Source organism: Cavia porcellus, unplaced genomic scaffold (genome assembly GCF_034190915.1).
Source record: "Cavia porcellus strain 051 isolate PalLab524CR breed Dunkin Hartley unplaced genomic scaffold, mCavPor4.1 scaffold_5, whole genome shotgun sequence".
NCBI lineage: Eukaryota > Metazoa > Chordata > Mammalia > Rodentia > Caviidae > Cavia > Cavia porcellus.
The window spans coordinates 64,558,269-64,580,892 of NW_026947488.1; positions in this window are offsets into that span (position 1 = coordinate 64,558,269).

The following is a 22,624-nucleotide window of genomic DNA, read 5'->3' on the forward strand; positions in this document are numbered from 1 at the left end:
CCCTTTACTGCACTGGAAAGCCCTATCATTTATATTTGCTGTATTAATATCCAAAAGTCTTAAATGTTTAAAATAATTACTTATTTGAGGATGGCAATGATGAATGTGCATGCCTATCTTAAATAGAAGATTATCAGGAAATTTGTTTTGAACTTGTGCTCTGCCCACCAAGTTCTGTAGTAGAATTAAAGGGTCACTGTATACAAAATAGAATAATAAGGGACAAAGTTTGAAAAGTGAATTTTACTTGCTCTGGTTTATAACATTAAATTTGAAAAGCATAGTATTACCAGCTGCTAAATGTGTTAACCTTTTTTGCAAAATGTACTGACTCTAGATGGGATTACTTCTTTTACTTACTAATTAACATTTTCACCAGCAGTGTGAGTGGTTGCCTCTCAGAGGTGAGCGGCCTTCCTTATTTGCCTGTGACTCAGGGATTTCTTGGATTGAAACTTGCAGTGATAAAAACAGGGACAGTCCCCCGGGGGAAACAGACTGGCTGGTTACCCTGTTTACTTTCTGTGTAATTTGCCTGGAAGCGAAGACTCTGTGACTGACTTAAGTAATTTTATATATTTTGTGTATTAACTTAATGTTCTTAATTATGAAGGAGAAAGAAGAAAAAAGCAGAAATGAAGAAAGGAGAAAATCGAGAAGAGGAAGGAAAAGAAGGAGGAGAGAGAGGAGGGAAAGGAGGAGGAGGGAGAGGAGGGGGAACATTCCTCACTTCTGAAAATGTTAAGGTGCTTTTCAATCTCTTTATCTTCTGTATTTATTTTTAAGTAAAGGCTTGATTAAAGGTGTTCAAAAATGGTTCTTTTGATTTTTCCTGAGTCTTAGTAGTATTTTTGTCTGATAATATAAAACAAAAATGTATTTTAGTTATTGTGTTAATTGGCTATAGACTCTTTTCTCTTTTAAAACATTGAAGTCAACTAATTGTCAAGGAGTCTCAATGCATATCAGAGTTATTAATGAAATTTCATAAAAATGTCAAAGTCCTATTTTAGATATGTTTAATGTTTTATTTGATATTCTTTATATATTTCATACATAATATATTTAAGGATTATTATGTTATTATTCAAGAGGTTTTTATTCTAAAATATATTGTTCAAATTTATAAACTGGATATGATACTCACCAACTTCATAGAAAGTAGACTTAGCCATTACCTAAAAAGCACTTTTCTTTGGTAAATGATTTTATTATTTTTGTTTTGGATGCCACCAGACAACCAACCAACTTTCCTTATCAGTTGCATTGTTCTTATGTACTTGCATCAGTCCTTTTACATTTGAGAATTTTCAGTAATAAAATAATCATAGCCCTGAAATTTATAAACAGTTTTTATTTAACACCAAAGTTTACTGCAGTCTTACCCATGGTTTACAGGTTAGAGTTCATATGTTCTACAAAGATGGTCTTAGAGCCTTGTAAAAACATTGACTTCCCAAAAACTGACCTTTAAAAGCATGACTGTGGGGTAGTGGTACGTGCTAGAATCTCATATGTAACTTTCAGAGCACAGCAGTGAACTGAATCAGGATCTCCAGAATATTTTGGTTGAGAAACAATGGTTTCATGAAACCATTATTCATGTAAATAACCATGTCATCTACAAATAATGAAGAGTTTGTGTCCTTATTTCTTACTGTTTTTGATAATCCAGTGGCAATGGCTGATCTTTCCAGAAAAGTATAAGTAACAGTAGTAACAGTGAACCTTCTTGTTTTGCCTTGATTTTAATAGAGAGGCTTTTAATGTTTTGTCAATAAGACTAGTCTATTTTTAGTCTTCTACATCATGCTAAGAAGATTAGATATTTACATCTAGTTTACTAAGCCTTTATTTTAAACTTATATCTATTTTAGCGAGGCTAAATGTTCAACATCATATGATCTTCTTCTTTTTTTCAAATCCACTTTATTGAGGGATTAAAAAAAAGAAAAGACAAAGACAAAGATGAAGATGAAGATGAAGACAAGAAGAAGAAGAAAAGAAGAAAAGAAACTACAAAATATCAGTATACATCAATCAGGGCCAACAATTGTGCATACATTGTGCATTGTCATCCTGGAATCATTCACCCAGAGCACAAGTCCAAACAACACCAGTACAAATTTTTCCCTTCAGTGAACACAGAGAAACCAGTATTATAACTATCATATATATATATATATATATATATATATATATATACATACACATACACTTATACATATGTTTTTTCTTTCAGCTTGTCACACTAATGAAACAATGCAATGTTTACACATGTGTTTTGTTTATTTCACTGAGTATGTTCTCAAGATGCATCCATTTACCTATGAAAGTGTCCAATTTATCCTTTTAATGGCTGAGTAGTATTCTGTTGTATAAAAATACCACATTTTTTTTATCCATACCTTATTCGATGGACATTTAGGTTGTTTCCAAGATCTGGCTATTATAAACTGTGCTGCTGTAAACATGGATGCACATATATAGCTGTGGTATGATATTTTTAATTCTTTTGGGAAGATGTCCCAATGGGGAATAGCCAGGTTGAAAGGGACCGCTGATCCTAGTTTTTTGAAGAAGCTCCACACTGATTTCCACAGTAGTTGTACTAGTCTACACTTCTATCAACAGTGGAGAAGAGTTCATTTTTCCCCACAACCCTGCCGGCATTTGTTGTCGGTTGATTTCTTGATACTAACCATTTTTTCTTGGGTGAAGTGGAATCTCAGTGTTGTTTTAATTTGCATCTTTCAAATGATCTGTGATGTTGAACATTTTTTCATGTATTTGCTGTTTGTATTTCTTCATCTGAGAAGTGTATATTCATCTCAGATGCCTATTTTTGGATTAAGTATTTAAATCTGGGAGGATTGTTTTTTTTTTTTTTTGAGTTCTTTATACGTTCTCGATAGCAATCCTTTGAGAAACAGCTGACAAATATTTTCTACAACATTGTGGGTTGTCTCTTCACTCTGTTGGTGGTTTTTCTTGCTGTGAAAAAACTTTAGGATGAGATTCCAGTTGTTGATTCTTTGTGATAGTTCCTATGCAATCTGAATCTTGTTCATAAGGTTTTGCCTACACCAATATCTTCAAGAGTTTTAGTTACTCTATCTTGTAGCAGATTTAATGTTTCTATTTTAATATTAAGATCTTTGATCCATTCTGATTTTAGTTTGTACATGGTAAAAGATGTGGGTCCTGTTTTAATCTTTGGCATGTGTAGAGCCAGTTTTCCCACCACCATTTATTAATGAGGCTTTTTTTTCCAGTGAAGGTGTTTGGCACCTTTGTCAAAGGTAAGGTGGTTTAGTGTGTCTGTAGTTGTTTCTTCACTGTCTAATCTGCTCTCTTGATCTTAAGGTCTGTTTTATTTTTACATTACTACACTGTTTATTACAGTCACTTTATAGTATAATTTCAAATCAGGGATTGTGATGCCCCCCTGTCTTGTCTTTGTTGCCCAGGATTGCCTTTGATATTCTAGGTCTCTTCTGGTTACAGATGAATTTTAGGATTGTTTCTCTAATTCTGTGAGATGTGCTATTGGAATTTTGATTGGGATTACATTGAATCTGTATAACAGTTTTGGAAGTATGGTCATTTTTATTATATTGGTTTTTCCTATCCAGGAACATGAGATATCTCTCCATTTTCTGATACCCCTTTAATCTACATTTTCAGAGTACTGTAATTTTCAGCGCAGAGGCCTTTTACAGCCTTTGTTAGATTGATTACTAGGTATTTCACTTTTGGGGGGTGCTAGTATAAAAGGTATTATTTCCCTGATTTCTCAGTGAGTTTGTCATTAATGTACAGGAAGCCTATTGATTTTGAGTGTTGACTTGTAACCAGCTACATTACTGAATTTGCTTATTAAATATCGAAGTATTTTAGTGGAGATTTTGGGGTCTTCTAGGTAGAGTAACATGTCATCTGCAAATAATGATAGTTTAACTTATTCTTTTTCTATCTTTATTCCTTTCATCTCTTTTTCTTGTCTAATTGCTCTGGCTTAAATATCAGGACTATGTTGAATAAGAGTGGAGACAGTGCACATCCTTGTGTTGTTCCTGATTTTAAGGTGAAAGATTTCAATTTTTGACCATTTAGTATGATGTTGGCTGTTGTGTTGTCATAGATGGCTTTTATCAAGTTGAGGTAAAGACCATCTATTCCAATTTTCTGTAGGGTTTTTTTTTATCATTAATGGGTGCTGGACCTTGTCAAAAGCTTTTTCTATATCTATTGAGATGATTAAATGATTTTTGTTCTTGGCTCTGTTAATATGGTGTATTATTTCATGTATTGATTTTCATATGTTGAGCCATCTCTGCTCCCTGAGATGAATCCCACTTATGGTATACAGTCTTTTTGATGATTTGCTACATTTTGTTTGCCAGTAACTTATTGAGGATTTTTGCATCAATGTTCATTAAGGAGATAGGCCTGTAATTCTTTCTTAGCTGGGTCCTTCTCTGATTTTGGAATCAGAGTAATGCTTGCTTCTAAGAATGAATTGGGAAGAATTGCTTCCCTTTCAATTTCAATAAAGGGTTTTAGAAGTAGTGGTGTTAGGTTTGCGCTAAATTTCTTATAGAATTCAGCAGTGAATCCAGCAGGGCCTGGGCTTTTCTTTGTTGATAGATTTTTAATTATCTGATTAATTTCGTTTATTGATATTGACTTATTTCAAATTTTTATATCTTCTTGATTCAGCTTTGGTAATTCATATGTATTTAGGAATCTGTCCATTTCCTACCTTATTAGCATACCAGTTTTCAAAGTAGATATTGATGATTTTCTGGGTTTCTGCAGGGTCTGTTGTGATTTTGCCCTTTCACTCCTAATTTGAGTGAATTTCACTCCTAATTTGAGCATGGATTTGAGGTTTTTTTCTTTTTTCTTTTTTTTTTTGATAAGGTTGGCCAAGGGTTTGTCAATTTTATTTAATGTTTAAAAGAACCAACTCTTCAATTCATTGATTCTTTGTATTATTTTTGGTCTCCAATGTGTTAATTCTGCTCTGATCTTTTTAATTTTCTCTCTTGTATGAGATTTTGGTTTAGCCTGCTCATTTTTTCTAGAACTTTGAGGTTCAACATTAAGTTGTTTATAAGTGCTGTCTCTGTTTTCTTGGTATGAGTATTTACTGCTATAAATTTCCCTCTTGAGACTGCTTTCATTGTGTCCCAAAAGCTCTGATATGTTATACTGTCATTGTCATTCAACTGTAAAAACTGTCTAATTTCTTCTTTAATTTCATCTCTGACCCATTGGTTGTTCAGAAGGGTGCTATTTAATTTCCATTTTGTTTATGAAGTTCTTGTGTTTTCCCTTTGCATGGATTTCCAATTTCATTGCACTGTGGTCTGTTAGTATGCTCTGAATAATTTCAACTCTTTCACATTTATGTAAGCATGTTCCATGAGCCAGTATATGGTCTGTTTTGGAGAATATTCTATGTGCAGTTGAGATGAATGTGTTTTCTGATGTTGTTGGGTGGGACACTCTATAAACATCTACTAAATCCATTTGCTCAAAAGTTTGATTTAGTCCTAACATTTCATTGTTGATTTTTTACCTAGATGATCTGTCTTTTTGTGACAGAAGGGTATTGAGGGCTCCCAATACAATTGTATTAAGGATTATTTGATTTTTCGTGCCCACTAGTATTAGTTTTATATAATTGGATGCATTGGTATTTGTTGCAGATATATTTATGTTTGTTGTCTCTTCCTCTTGGATTTTTTTCCTTTAGAAGAATGCAGTGGCCTTCTTTATCTCTCATAATGCGTCTTTGCTTGAAATTTATTTTCTCTGAAAATAGAATAGCTACTCCTGCATTTTGCTGGGGGGTGGGATTCCTGTTGTATAGAGTATTGTTTTTCATCATTTGACTTTCAGTCTATAAATTTATTTTTGAATTAAATATGTTTCTTGTAAGCAGCATATTGTTGGATCTTGCTTCTTCTTTTCTTCTTTTTTCCTTCTTTTTCTTCTTTCTTTTTCTCTTCCTCCTTCTTCTTTTTCTCCTTCTTCTCCTTTTTCTTTTCTTCTCCTTTTTCTTCTTTTTCTCCTCTTCCTTCTCCTCCTTCTGTTTTTTGTTGTTTGTTTTTGTTTTTGAGGCAGGGTCTCCTTATGCAGTTCAGGCTGGACTTGAGTTTACTCTGTAGCTCAGATTGGTTTTGAACTCACAATGATCCTCCTGCCTCAGCCTTCTAAGTACTGGCAATACCCAGCTGGATCTTGCTTCTTGGTCCATTCTGCCAGTCTGTGTCTCTTGACTGGTGAATTGAGACCATTAACATTGATGATTGTAACAGATATATACTGATTTATCCTTGTCATGTTATTTTTCTGTTATTGGCTTCCCCCTTTTTTTCCTTCCCTTAAATAGTTTGTTTTCCTGGGTTACTTTTTCTGTTGGGGTTACTGGAGCTATAGTCCTTATTATCCCTTTTTAGGATGTTCTTCAGAATATTTTAGAGTGCTGGTTTGGTGGTCATAAATTTCCTCAGATGTTCTTTGTCATGGAAGTATCTTATTTCTTCATCAATTTGGAAAGATAGTTTTACAGGATTCATCAATATGGGTTGAAAATTGTTTTCCTTTAGATCTTGGAGCACTTCACTCCAAGCTCTCCTTAACAGTTTATGCTGAGAAGTCAGCAGTGATTATGATGGGTTTTCTTTTATAAGTGATTTTTTTTTCCTTTTCCCTAACAGCTTTTAAGATTCTATTCTTGTGTTGAGTTTCTGGCATTTTAACTATGATATGCCTGGCTGTAGATTTTTTTTTTTTTTGGTCATTGCTAATTAGAGTGCTATATGCCTCATTTATCTACATGTCAAATTCTTTTTCTCTGCCAGAAAGTTTTCTGTCATGATGTCTGTGAACATTTTTAAATGTCATTTGTGGTATCTCCTGCTTGTTCATTGACTCCAATTAATCTTAAGTTATTCTTCTTTGTCTCATATAGCAGTTGGTGGATTGATTTCTCATGGTCCCTTGCTAGTTTTGAGAAATTTTTCTTTTCTTGGTTACTAACTGCAAGCCTGTCTTCAATATCTGAGATCCTGTCCTCACATTGTCCTAATCTGCTTTGAATACTTCCCATGAAGTTTTATCCTCCTGGATATCTGCTTGAATCTGTTCTATGGATTCCATTTCTTGCCTGTGCTGTGCTTCCATAGTTTGAGTAAGAGTATTTTTTTTTTTTTTGTCTGTGTCTGCTTTAACATCACTAAGCATGGTGTGTATTTTGGTAATCTCTAGTTATTTGAGAGATTATTTCTAATTTCATTTTTCCAGTGCCTCATTCAAATGCTTTGTGGTTACTGAAAGGGTTGCTGGCCCAGGCGGGATACTATAGCCTGTAAAGCCAGGGAGCTCCTATCTCCCCCCACCCTTAGGAATTACCTCTGGCGCCAAACTAAGACCAATGGGCTACCTGTGCATCCCTAATGCCCCCTTGAGTTCCACCCCAGGCGGAGGCTACTTATGTGCCTCACTCCACGTGTTCCACGGAGAGGTCGCTGGCCTGGGGTGGAGATGCCACGCCCCAGGGGGTCGGGGGTGTCTCTCCCCGCATTCCCAAAATAAAGATTCCTTATATTTTATACTTCTTATCTTTTCAGCCGCCGCCGGTCCTCCTCCTCTTCCTCTTCCTCCCCTCCACAGTTCTATCAGTTACCACTGCAGAGAGACCTGGTGGGAGGTTTTCAGATTGTCCCACTTCACTGCCTCCTGGGTTTGTCTTTCAGGAACTGGATGTCTGGGGTTGTATCTCGTTTGAGTGTCTTCTCATCTGTTTTCTTTTTTAAAGTTTAATTCCCGGGTTGATGCTTGTAAATTGCCAGTGCTGGGTTGCACTCAGGAAAATAAAAGGAGTAAAGCCATCCTTGAACACAATACAGCTGCCTTCAAACACATTAAGTTCACACATATCCTGAGTCCCTCCTTTTATCTTCCTGAGTGCATATCCTGAAGTAATTTTCACTTACATCCATGAGGGGATTCTACAGAGATGTTGTAGGGAACTTGTGGATCCATTTTTGGGAAGATAGAGAAGTGAAATGTAGTAGATGTCATACCATAAACTTATAAACTTATAAACTGGAACTAGAAACAATTCATTAAATGTATACAGAAGGCATCAATGGATTAAAAAGAATACACAATAAGTGGAGCAAAAAAGTAGAAAACAACACTATATATGACACAATTCCATTTATATAACCTAATATATGCAAAGCATTCAGCCACACCTGTAATCCCAACACTCTGGAAGGCTAGGGCAGAAAAATAAAAAATTTGAGTATAGCCTGGGCAATATAGTGACTGAATGAGACCCTGTTTCAAAGTAGACATGTATTACTAAAAAAAAAAAAATGCATATTTAAAATATACGTCAACCCTACACCTATTAAAATAGTTCTTAAATGAAAGGGTAGGAAATGAGAATACAAACATAGAAAAGAATAAAGGAGAGAGAGAGAGAAAGAGAGAGAGAGAGAGAGAGAGAGAGAGAGAGAGAGAGAGAGCCTTGAAAGCAAACAAATGCAATTGTATTGTTTGTTCCTGAAATGATTAATAAAAATTTTCCTATGAAACATCTGGACTGGTACTTAGACGAAAAGTTCTTTGACAATATTCCCAATTTTTATCCAAGGCACTTGCTTCTAGATTTTCTGACTATTCTGGAATCAGCTTTTATCTTTCATAGTTTACTTGAATTCCTTTCATTTCTTAGAGAAATAATGGTACTTAGTTGTATTTTCTCAGTATCAGTAGTATTCTTCATTCTAATGTTGACTTTGCATACTTATGATTTCTCACTGTGTTTTGATTTGGTGAGTTGGTGGTTTCTCTATTTTTAAAAATTCAACTGTTTGGGGCTGGGGATTTAGCTTGGCAGCATAAGCGCCTGCCTTGCAAGCGCGTGGTCATGAGTTTGATCCCTGGTACCAAAAAAAAAAAAAAAAAAAAAAAAAAAAAAAAAAAAAATTCAACTCTTATGTTTGTTCTTGTTTACTATTTTCAAGGCTGTTAATTTAATTAAAGTATTAATTAATACATTTTTGCTTAAAAACTCTCCCATTACTTTTATATTTTTTCTATTTCTTTCCTAACTTAAAATCTTGATTCAACTATGTCCCATATACAAGTAATAGTAAGTATTTAAAGATATAAATATATCTTGTCAGCCCTATTCTAATCATTTTCCTTAGGATTTAGTACTACCATTTCAGTTTTAAATTTTGAAATAATTACAGGTTCACAGAGATTGGTAAAGGTAGTATGATGAGGTCTCACGTGCCACTGTGTATCTTCTCCTGATGGTGACATCCTGTGGGACTAGAAAGCATTATCAATACCAGGACATTGGCATGATTAAGACAATGACACTACTAAAGATCTCAGACTTTATCAAGGGCTTTTTTGCATGTTTTCATTTTTTAATGCCTTTGTGTAGAATTTTATGATATTTGATCACATGCATAGATTCTCATAACTGCTACCATAATTATGTGTTGTACCCCATAGATGAGCTGTCTCACACTGTATCTCTCTGTTGGCTCCTTTAAGTCATACCCCTAGTCCTGACATCCACTGATGTATGTATCTTCACCTCTGCAGTTTTGTCATTTAGATAATGTTCCATAAAAGGCTCATAGAGTATGTAACCTTTCTTGCTTTATATATTGCCCTAATATCCGCGCAAACTGTTCTAAGTATCAATATCTTGTTCTTTTTAATTTCTGAGTGATAATCTATTATAAGGATATATCAACATTTCTCTTGTTGAAGAACATCTAGATTGTTTTAAATTTTGGATTATTATAAATAAAGCAGCTATGAACATTCATGCACACACCTGTGTAGAGCCTTTAGCTGAGTCTTGAAAGAGAGTACTTGGGGGCAGATGTTGATTATAGGCATCTTGAAGGCTATCAAATAGGTACTGTAAAACAGGTGTGTGCATGAATGTTAAGATTTTACTTTTCTGAAAAAATGTCTAGGTTTCTTATTGCTGGGTTGTATTATTGTTTAATATTTTAAGAAATTTACAGACTCATTTCCAGAACGGGCCTATTATTTTATATCCCTACCAACAATGCTTAAATGATCAAAATTTTCTGCATTCTTGCTAGCATTTGGTATTATCAATATTTTAAGTTTTAGCTAGTGTGATAATTACATAGTACTACGTCATAGTGATTTAAATTCCAGTTTTCCTAATAGCCAATGACATTGAAAATCTTTTAATGCTGATATTTGCTGCCCTACTTTCATTGGTGAACTGTCCATTCAAGTCTTTTGACCATTTTCTACATGAAATATTTGTTTTCCTCCTTTTGACATTAGTTGTTTATATGACAAATATGTTTTTCATTAGATATAAAAATATACACTTTTTTCTTCATCAATTTCTAATCAGTTTGCTACTGAAGTGCGTTTTGTTTTATTTTGTTTTTGTTTTTGCCATGCTGGGGATTGGACCCAGAGCCTCACACATGCCAGCTAGATGCTCTTCACTGAACTCATTTCCAATCCTCCACTTACATTTTGATTTACAGTTTGATCTACAAGTGTTTTGTAAGGGAGGTGATGGGACATAAAAGCAATGGTGTTTTAAAATAATATAATATTAGGGTGGAAAAGTTACCCAATGCTGATGTAAACACATTTTGCTTAGGTGGAGCCTTTAGCTGAGTCTTGAAAGAGAGTACTTGGGGGCAGATGTTGATTATAGGAATCTTGAAGGCTATCAGATAGGTGTGGTAAAACAGAGAAAGTCTCAAAGTGCAAAATGGCAGAGATTTTTTCTTAAGACCTCCTCAGATATTATCTTAATGCCCCATTGGGTGATGCAGTGCCCACATCACCTGAAAGTCAGCACCCCCTCACAGGTGGCCTCTTCTGTGGGCCAAAGGTCCCCACCTATTACTGCGTGGCAGGAAGATTTCTTAGCATGGTCTACAGTCTTACTATAAGGGCCATAAATGGACAAAGTTGGGCTGATAACCGTGGTGTGTACAGTTCAGGCTATCAGTTAACTTTTGTGCACAGTCCGAGTAACTCCAAGCACACAGGAAGAGACAAGGAGGGAGAGGACAACAATGTGCAACAAAGTCCTCAATTGGAGGAAGTCTGGCAGGAGCCATGTGGCAATCCAAAGGGTCAGAGATAAAGAGCTCCCAGGACGGGCACCTGACTTGACCCTGCCTGGCCAATATCCCAGCAGCACCAAGCCAGTCCGCATAAGGCAGAACTAGTGAGGAAGGCTTGTTGGAGAAGGCACTTTTTGTGCAAGTTCATGAGAATTTGTTGAGAAAGAAAAGACAGGGCATTCTTCACAGGGGGGATTGGTAAGGAAAATAACAGTGCAGGAACGACCACAGCATCTTTGCTTCAGTGTAGAAACCTGGAGCGAGAGAAAATGTGTTCAAGAGCTTTGGGGAAGGACCCTGAGGGGCCAAACATCAGGACGTGGAGGGTAGGTGCTGTGTGACAGGAACTGGAATGCCACAACACTCCCAGGCATTTTCTCAAACTCTTATCCCCAACCGTTCTTCCCGGCGCCTGAGAGGCCAAGGAGGTCTAAGGGCGTGTCTGCTGAGTAAGGTATTGTCCACTCCAGGCTTTTTAGAAGAAAGAGGTTTAAATATTATTTTCCTCTCTGAAGTAAGCTCCATGCTCACCCCAAAATGGGCAAACACCATGTGCTTTTCCAAGGGATGCATACTTGTGCTTGCTAGAAATTTTTCCCTTCCTCATTTTTCCAAAGTCTTCTTAGCTTGCAAGAGTTTTCTATATTCCTGCCCCCACACTGTTCCTTACATGCAGCAGGCTCCTGTGGTCACATTCATGTGGGACGCAGCCCTGGCTTTGGTGTAGCATGTCCAGTGGGCACAGCCAATATGGGCCTGGCACTAGCAGATGATTAACACACAGTCACAGGAGAATGAAAGACACTGGGTTTGGGGAGGGAGGACACCTCAACTCCCTCAGGCCATTCTAAATTGTTTTCTGATATTGCCCCAATGCTTATTTAATTTCATTGGTGTTTTTTTGTTTGGTTTAAAACACCAGGAATATATTCACTTAGTTCCGGAGGGGGAAAGTAAAAAATCCAGGTTTGGAATGAGTTTTCTGGGGTGAGAGAGAGAATATTTTATTCAGTATCTGTCTCCTAGCTTCTTGTGCTAGGCAGCAATCTTGTGAACATGCCACTCCAATGTTTACCGCTGTATCAAACTACCTTCTCCTGTTTATGTGCCTTTTAGTCTCCTGTAAGAATTGCCTTGTTGGATCTAGAGTCATCCTTACCTAGTATGACTTCATCTAAATCTCTACCTTAATCACATTTCCATTGGATTTTAAATAATTGAGGAGATGGGAAAAATGTCATCTTATTCTTTCCCCCAATCCTTGGCTTCTCTCTGGTTCAAGAGAACAAAGTGAAGTGTATGTACCTTATTGAACAGCTCCTTTGTCTGTCTCCTTGGTATCCAGACTGGTGTCACAAACACCCAGGTGCCAGTTTCAGTGCTGCCTCTTCAATTTGCCCATGAAGCCCTCTACTGTGGAAAGGAAATCTTGCTGCCAGTTGATTTGATATATCCATGGAGCCCTCTGGATCTGGGATAGAAATCCTTTTTGGTTTTTATGAAGACACTATTAGCCCACTAAAAGGCCACCCTGACTATGTATCTAGGAGTTTCTGTGTCAGTTACTGCTGTGTAACAAAGCTTCTCCCTAAAACAGCAATTTAAAACAATATAAACACTTATTATCTTGTAGTTCTATGGGTGAGCAGTTAGAATGTAGCTCAGCTGAACTGGCAGATCTACTTTTTAAAAATAAGTGCACATCTGTAATACAGAGTGATGAGGTTCATTTGGATTTATTGGGACATGTAATAACATATTTTCATCCCCATTACCTCCTCCTCTCCCCCACCCTTTCTCCTGGTCCTCTTTCTTAACTCCAGAAGTCACCCTCTACTTGAGGGTTTGCTTGAAAGGTTGCTCAGAGTCTGCTGCAGAGAGGCCTCCACTGCTCTCACAGAGGTCTTCCTATAGGGCTGCCCTGCTGATGGAGTGGTCCAAAGGAGAGAGCAAGTAAGAAGCTGTGTTATTTCATGACTTCACCTAAGAAGTCACATACATCACATCTGCCATCAGTCTATGTTTAAGCAGAATTAGGCTCCACCTTTTGAAGTAAGTTATATCAGTGAATTTTCCAAAATATTTAACAATCACCATATCTCCCATAGTCTTCATCTATTGGACCTACTGCTATTCCACCATTCCTTCAGCCCCTAACCTCTACCCAGGGTCCATGATTATGGCTCAGTGGTGCGTATGTGTATGGCAGTGGGGGTGATTGCTAGATTAGATCCTGGGGTCCTAGGCAGAGGACTTTACACCCTTCCCATTTAAAAATTTAAGTGTCTACAAGAGGACTCTTTTTCTGGCTAATATCCAAACTATTTCTTATTGTAAAATGTCCGTGTTCACAAAAATCTTTTCTTAAAATGCTTCCCAATTAAAGATGAATGGTGAAAGAAAAAAGAGAAGGAAGGAAGGAGGAAAAGAAGAAAAGAAGGAAGGTGTCAGAACAAAAGATATCTGCTTTTGGCATTTTTTTTTGCATAATTTTAAGCAGCTTGACTAACTCCTCAGATTTCCCTTATCAGCAGGTTGAGGATAATGTTTATCTCATAAGATTGTTTTAACAGGATGATGATTTTAATTGCAAGCAGCAAAACCGCAACTCATAGTTAAGGAAAAATAAGAGATCTGATTGGCTTAGAAGTACAAAGCCCAGCGATAAGAATGGCTTTGAGAAAGGCTAGATCCTGATGCTCCAGAGGTGCAGCACCCCTCACCTTTTCCCTCTACTTTCCTCTGTAAGGCTCCGTCTGTGTGACAGCTCAGAGCAGCTCTACGCCCAAGAATACTACAGCTTCTCAGCTTCTGCATCCAGGCAATTTCGCCTCCCAACTTCCCCACAGGACAAGGAGAAGCAACTGCTTTCTGTGTTGTCATCTACAGTGGAAAGTGCTTGGCTAAGCCTGTGACCAGGTGTATAAGGGTATTCCTAGTGAAGCCACAGGAGTTTGATTTTGAGACTCACTTTTTAATTTTAAATCATGTTTATTTTAGCATTTTAAAGGTTTTTATCATGGAATATTTCAAACATCTACACATGCAGACAGGATAGTTGAGTGGATCCCGTGGAACCCATGACTCAGTGTCAGCACCATCATTTTCATGGCTAGTCTTATTTTGCTCCATCCCCACTATTCTTTTGCTCTCCAATTGTCTGGAAATAAATCCCATGTTTTGTGTGCCTTTTTATTCATAATTATTTTAGTGTATGTCTGTAAAAGATAAGAACTCTTAAATTACTTGATCATAATGTCATTATCATACCTAAATATTTAGCAGTATTTCCAGTAATAGCATATATCCAGTTTATAAATTTCCCTAATTATGTTATATTTTTGTTTGCTTTATTTTATTTTTATAGTTCATTTATTTGAATTAGGACTCAGTAAGTGCCACATAATAGAATTAGTTGATATGCCTCTTGAGTCTCCTTTAGACTCTAATTGTATCCTCTTAGTATGTGTTTTTGGTTCTGCAATTTATTTGTTGAAGAAACTCAGTTGTTTGTGCTGCAGGGCTTCTCCTGTGTTTTACTATTGACAACCCTGCAATGTACTCTACCAGTGTACTTTATTTCTGTATTTTCTGGAACTTTGTAGCTAGATCCAATGTCTAGATCAGGCTCAGAGCTGCTTTCTTGCATAACTGCCCATCAGTGATGCTGCTGAGGGGGCAAAGGCACCACCTGGTCTATCTCTGTATAGTGATGGTAACAGCCTTAAGGATCACTACTCAATGCACTAATTCATTAGGTGTTAGTAAGTTGTTCTAACTATAAAAATAATATATTCTGGTGGCTCTAAAATAATTGAAATCATCTGATATAACATAAAAGGAAAAAGAAAGGTCAAGGATTATGTTTTTCTTCTGGTCCAATATACTCTTCATAGGTCCAATATACTTTTCATACTGCAAACCACTTTTGCAAATATTTTTGTTTGCAGTAAGTTTTTTAAAAATCAATGTAATTACTTCTGGAAGGTGAATGAAATTGTGCTGCAGATGTGTGGTGGTATAAACACACAAACTCACCTATTTATGTATAGAATAATTCTATTATATCTGTAAAACTTAGAACTCAACAGAAAAGAGACCCAAAACAAGACAACTACCTAAGGAAACCTTGAGAAGTACATGATTAATTACCAAATGAATGGCCATTTTTAGAAACGTTTCCTTTAGTTTGGAATAACGAACTCCACTGGCTAAGGCCCAAAAGAAAGATGTGATAGACTACAGGAATAACTTTTAATCCTCAGATGGAAAGTATCACTTGACATGATGTCATGGTTTTTGTCTGGATGTCCCCCCAAAGCCTCATGTGTTATTGGGAGATGGGCGTTTTGGAGCTTGCTACATACAGAGTTTGTGATTAGTTGATTGCCTAGTACTGTGATTGGGGGTATAAGTGCTATATCCTCACTAGGGTGAGTAACCTGTATATAATATAAGGGAGAAAAGAGGCTTTCCCTTCCCTTAGCTCTTGTTGATTTTGTTGTCTTCCACTGCCATGAACTGTTGCCTCTCTGCCTTGGAGCCAGCTGATTATGAACTGAAACCTCCACAAACCATGAGCTAAGTAAACATTTCCCTCTTTAATTTTTGATGTTGAGGATTTTGTCCCAACAATAAGAGAAAAGTAACCAAGACACATGACAAAAGGTTGTCATGTTCAAAATTTAAAAAGCCAATCAAAACACTGGGAGCTGCCTTCCTGGGATTCTCTCTGCCCACTTATGTCATTTGTCTCTTTGCAAAACTTTTCTATACTTTTCCTTACATAGATCACAAAATGCTCCTTTCCTTCTTCCTGCTCTCATCTCAGGCTCTGGATCAAGCAGAGGCTGATCAGTTCAGTTCCAGTTTCCCAGGGAAGATCATTTGACTCACCCTCTTGAGTCAGGGGTTCATCTGTCCTTGTCCCCTCAGGGATGACTGATGGGCTAGGCTAGAAAGTAACAGCAGCTTCCTTTTTCCTCTCACTGCATACATAAAGGGCTTGTCTCAGATAAGAAAGGAAGGTTATGAGATGGCAGAAACCCTCAAAAGGTGTAGTATTCAGAGTTCTTAATTGCAAACAGAATATCCTATAGCTTAGGTGAAAAATAAAGTCATTACAAAATATTGTAATTCCCACAAATTTCTAGAGTCAATCTTTTTTTTTTTTTTTTTTTTTTTGCCTTTTTCGTTTTTTATCGGTACCAGGGATCGAACTCACGACTGCCTGCTTGCAAGGCAGATGCTTATGCCGCTGAGCTAAATCCTCAGCCCTCTAGAGTCAATCTTGAAGGCAACATATCAAGGAGTAAATACATTTACTCAGCAGTACTACAGAGTGTCCAGTGCCAGTTTAGTGGTCATGATACTGGAGACCAGACACCAGAAGTTCTGCCATTGCACCTTCCCAAAGCCAATTTTTCTGTGGCCACACAATCCACTTTCCTGGCATGGTTTTCTCCCCAAATCTCTTTTCTGGGGTATATAGAGTTGAAGACATCATGGGTTCATGCCTAGAGCATGGTTGCAAGTGGGCTATGGAAGGGAATGTTTTCTCCTTTTAACATGTTGGAAAAATGGAATCATTTTGATTTATTTGTTTATTTGTTTTAATTTATTTTAAATAGGGTAAGATTAAACATAACAAAACATAAGATCATAAGGAAACAATTTTAAGAAACATGGATTTCAAAGCAAGTCCACTGGAAATTTTCACTGTCTATCTTATTGTCTCTTGTTTTCTTCCAAATAGTTGACCCCATCTTCACACACATTGAATACATACATACTGAATACTATAGAACTAATCTAATCAGAGAAGGATGATGAAGGCTTTTTTGATCTTCAAGACCTGACACTGGGGAAGTCAACAATGGCTGCGATAATGTCTCTCATTCTCTTTGAAGTAGCTGTCCATGTCTTTATGTATGCTGAAATTAAACTTGAGAGTCTATACTAATATCACTCTGAACAGTGAATAATAGTATTGCTAGATTTTATATCATAATGCTACAGAATTAGCACTGGATATCTTAGTGCCTCTTCTTCTTCAGAGTATCTGTTCATTACATCATGCATTATATATCTGTTCCTGTTAACTGTTTAAAATTTTTTCACATGTGTGAATCTCTACATGTATATCTATCCTTTTTGTCTTATAGGGAAAAACAGATCAAAACAAGACAACAAAACAAATTCTTAGAAAAACATGAAATGAAAAAGACATATAAAACCACAATGTTAGATGATCTACAGTAGTTGCTATGCTTTCTCGTGTTATTTTCAATAGAATTGTCTACATCATCAGACATAATATAATTGAATATAGCATTACATCACAATTTTAATAAAAACATAGCATTGGAGATATTGTAGGACTTCAAAAGCAGTTAATAATCAAACCAGAATGGGGGTCTTATTACATCTTGTCATCTTCAGAGTAGTTGCCTCTACTCTTAGACTTGATACTATCAAGCATACCAAATTCAAATAAAATCAGCCAAGACAAAACAGCAGTCTAACAAACCAGCTTCAAATAAGATCAGTCATAGTAAAACCATGTAAGTAATATAGGGCTTCAGTTTAAGTTAATAGGAAATTAAGGATAGTTACCATAGAATGGCCTGTTATTTTTAGGATAGCTGTCTGTGCCCTCAAATCTAGTATGAGGAGACAGATTGGAACAAAATATAATCAAACTAAACAGAGCGATAAGACTAATGTGGTTTTTAAATCCTGATACACTATTAACAATGTCCTCTGCCTTCCTTTTTTAGGCAATTTCTCCCCTTTCTCTTTCTCAGAGTGCTTTGTATATTTTGGGTCTCACTAACTCTTTTAGTGTTTAGATTAGGGGGCAACCCGTTATCTATCTGAGTGGTGTTGAACCTTTTTACCCCTGAGCTTGACCTTGAGCTGTATTCCTTTAGTTACTAAAGCCACACAATTTTCCTTCCTTCTAGCTGAGTAGTTCTCCACTGCCCAAAAGTGTCATGACTTTCCAACCTATCTGCAGTTGCTAGATGAGTTGTCCCTGTTTCTTTCTGGTTCCTTGTCACATAGAGTATAATTTTCTCATCTTTGACCTTCAGTTTATTAACCCTCTTTCAGGTTGAGTATATTTTCTCCTAACCTGCCTCCTAATCTACTCTGCCTGTGTTTCTTTTTTTTTAGTGTATCAAGGCTATCTATATTAGAGATTATAGCCCATCTTCTCTGCCTTCTCTCTGCTATTCTATTTTTATGCTAATATTTGCCCACTTTTCTTCTTCATTCCACTGTCTGCCCCATTCATTGAGGCCTCTCTGCCATGTTGCTGGAATCCTGGTATTTTTTTTTTCTCTCTCTCTCTCTAGAATGTCCTTCAGTATTTTTTGTAGAGTTGGATTGGTGGCCATGAACTTCCATAGTTCCTCCTTGTCTTGGAAACATCTTGTTTCTCCATTGATTTTGAGAGAGAGTTTTTCAGGGTACATCAATCTGGGTTGGAGGTTATTTTCTTTCAGGGCTTAGACTACTTCTCCCCAGGCTCTTCTTGATTTGATAGTTGGTGTTGAGAAGTCTCTCGTTATTTTGATGATTTTTCCTTTATAGGTGATTAGCTTCTTTTCTCTAACTGCTTTTAATATTCAGTTCTTGTGGTGGATTTCTGGGATCATGATTATTATATGTCTGGGTGTAGATCTGTTTTGTAGTTGGTTGGAGTTCTGTATGCCTCTTTTATTTGGATATCATTTCTTTTTCCTATGCTTGGAAAGTTTTCCTTCATTATTTTTGTGAATAGCCTTTGTAATTCATTTGTGGTTATTCCTGCTTCTTCGCTCAATTTTTTTTATTCTTAAGTTATAGATCCTCTTGCCATCTTCTACCCTTTGACTTGTTACTTCCTGGTTCCTTGTTATTTTTAAGAGGTCTTTGCACACATTGCAATCATTATGATCACACACCATAAATCTTTCTTCAAGTTTCAAAACGCTAACTTTAGTTTCTGTCAAGGCATTGTGCCAGCTTTCAATGGAGTTTTTACTTTCCTGGTAATCTCTTTGGATCTGTTTCATGTATTCTAGATTTTGTTTATATTCTTCACCAAAGGTTTCTCTTCCTTTTCTGGGTTCCTCTATTTTTCCATCTGTGTCTTCTTGAGAGAGGCTTAGCATTTCTTTTATTAATCTTTTTATATCTTGCCTCACTTGGGTTAGAATTTCAGTTTTAAGTTCGTCTATGAGGTCACGAAAGTATTTCTTTATGTCCGCTGATGTTGTGGTCAATACTGCATGATTGCTGCACTGGTTCTCTTCTGTACTTACCTTTCCTGGGCTTATTTTCCCAGGTCAGTGACTAGAGGTTTTTCTTATTTGTTTCTCTTGTCATGCTTCTGGTTTCTTTCAGACAAGTGTGTGGGGAGGTCTCAGGCCGTCTCCCTATTGCTTATGGTTTTTCTGAAGCATGCTGGCTGGCAGCTTGCTGCCCTCTCCAGTTTGCTGTTATCTGAGGTGCACACAGGGACTGTGGGCTGGCCCCTCTTCTCTGAGCCAGTCAACAGGCAAGTGCCTTCAGCAACTTAGCCTGTGTTTTGCAGACATCACAGGGTTGGGACAGTTTTGTCTCTGGTTATTGGGTCCCGACCAGGGGCGTGGCTCTGTCCAAGCAGGTCTCACCAGTCCTCTTTGGGCCAAGGGTCCCTGACTGATGCCACTGCGGCTCCAGGCTCAGGCCTTGTTCTGCCTCATTCCAATGTGTCTTCATGCCGGCCACACCCACCACGGGACCCAATTTCCAGCACTCACCTAGAATTAATGCAGCTCTCCACCTTGGTTCCACTCCACCGCGCTGCGCGCTTCAGCACGACCTTGAGTTGTGCACCTCCATGGCGTGCTCAGTACAGCGTGAGATGGGCCTCAGTGAGTACGTAGGGCTCCAGCCCTCCACTTGTGTTTCCTTCCTTTTCCTATTTTTCTTTTTCCTTCAGATTCCTCCTGGGTCACAAGAATTCTTTTCCCATCATCCGGCCCTCTCCATGTTGTCAAATTCCAGCGTCTGAGCTGTTTTTCCCAAAGAGGCTCTCCACCCAGCTACCTAGCAAGCCGCCATCTTCTTGTCTCTCAAAAAATGGAATCTTTAATGAAAGGAATTCCCTGAACATGGGAGAGTTCTTCACAAGACTATGATGAGCCATAAACATGACCAACAGGTACTACACAGGTCAAAGACAGGGGTCAGATAGAATTAAGGGGAGGATGTTGGTGAGAGTCTGACTAATGTGTTCAAAATTACACTTGGAGAAATAAGACCTGGTGTTATGTTTAATTTACACCTGTTGAAGAACAGTAGCATTCTGGTTAATAGAAAATTACACATTACAATCATTTACTATGTACTTCAGAACAGTGGACAGGAGGATTTTGAATGTTCCTAGCAGTAAAACATATTAAGAAGTTGAAGTGGTGGACATGCTGCCTACCTAATTTGATAGTCACACATTATTGTCATATGTTGAAATATCACACTACCCCACAAATATGTATCATTATTATATATCAGTTTTAAAAGAGACTGAGAGTCAGGTGTTAGGATTTCAAAAAGGAGCCCCAATGAGGTGTGCAGAACTGAGAGAGAAGAGCCACCTGGCCCAGACCTCATAGCCTGAAAGGCTTTTCACCTTTTGACATTGTTCCCAAATGAAGTTACACAAAGAAATTGCAGAGAGACAGTGCTGGGACAGAATAAATTTCATTCTTCCCCTTTAAACTTGTGTGCCATAAATGGTCCAAGGGTGCTCCAAAAATTTATACATGTAATGGACTCCATAAGTATCCTGGAACTAGCACTACTTAATTATATTATGTTTTATCTTTATGTCATAACTTTTGTAATTTTGACCTAGAGTTTCTTTAGGAATTCTTACAAAGGAGAAATAGCTAGGATGTTGCTTGAGCAGTTCAGAGATTAAAGAAGAGCTCTAGAGGGATACCAGTGGGGACTACAAATTGGTTTCTGAAGGACTGGTAGAATTTATTATGATCTGTAGTGTGGCATGGGGAATGTCATCGTTGCTAAGTATTCTTCTCAGAGCAAACCAATTCTTCTTCTTCTTCTTTTTTTTTTTTAACAAAGGGACAGCCATCACTATTCTTTTCTCCAATCCCATGAGAAAAAAGCGCATTCCTGTGATGTGGGTGATTGGCAGGTCCTATCTGCCTCTGTAGATTGGCTCACTCTGCGGGTCTTGCCAGCTTGGTGGTAGGGCTGAGAAAGTGGAGAAGCCCTTGGGAGTGCAAGGTTATGAGTGGGAGACTGAGATCTGTAGGTGAGGCAGAGAGATATGACAGGTAACTCCTGTCAGTGCTCGCGTGGATAAGGGATATTTAGGAGAACCGAGCAGAGTTTACCTGCAGTGCAGTGTAGAGCTGTTTAATTTGCTCCTATTAAGAACAGTAGTGTCCTAGTTAATTGAGACAGAGGTTATAAATTGGGGCTTCTGGAGAAGTTGTTAGGGTTTACCTTCTTAGAGTTCTCTTGTAGGGTGGTTTGGGAGCCACCCAAAGAACAACATTTTGGGATTTTTGGGGATAGGGCCTGAGGTCTGTCCTTGTGCCATCCCTGTGATTGCAGGTCAGTAGTGTGAGCATCAGGAATTAACCCCAAGATCTCAGCCAGTATCATGTGTGTGTTGTGGGCTCTAGAACTTGTACTTGGATTACAAGACACTCAGAGGGGCCCTGTCCTAGTCCCTCCCTCTGCTGTTGAGCTAGAGTTAGGGGCTCTCTGCCTTCTTGAGGCACCTTCCCTGCTTCCCAGGCTTGTTCTGAGTGACAGCTCCTCCTTTGTTTCTTACATCTTGTGGGCAAAAGTCCATCGTGTTGATGGACCCCTGAGGTGCTCTTGGATACTTTTTAATGTTTAATTCACATATAAAGTGGCCTGATGTATGCTAAGCACTATTCAAATATCTGTAAATATTTTATCTGTCATCTATTTATCAACTATCAGTTATCTATACCTATCTAGCCTCTGTTCTAAGTTGCTTAGATGTGATCAGAGTCATTTCATTCTCAAAAAAGTCCATGAGGAATTGTTTGCCTGGACTGACAGGTGAATAAACTCAGGCCTGGAGAGGTTGCCTGAGATTTTTAACCTCACAGACCTGGAAAGCAGCAGAGCTGGGATCTGTGCCCAGACTGCGTGGCTCCGGAGCTTTGTTGTTCCATTACTGCCCCCTCTGCTTGTTTTCAGGGGTCTGCTGCTGCCCTGGGTGCAGCCTCCATGCCTCCTGCCTGAGGTGCTGTACCCAGGCAGTCATCTTTTCTGCAAATTTGAAGTTGCATGTTGTAAATATATCATGGTCTCACTTAAAGCACACTAAAATATGTAACTCCAGGTCCAAAAAGGTCCAAATTCCAAATTCCCATCTTAGATTGTACGTACAGGAAATTGTGAGGTGT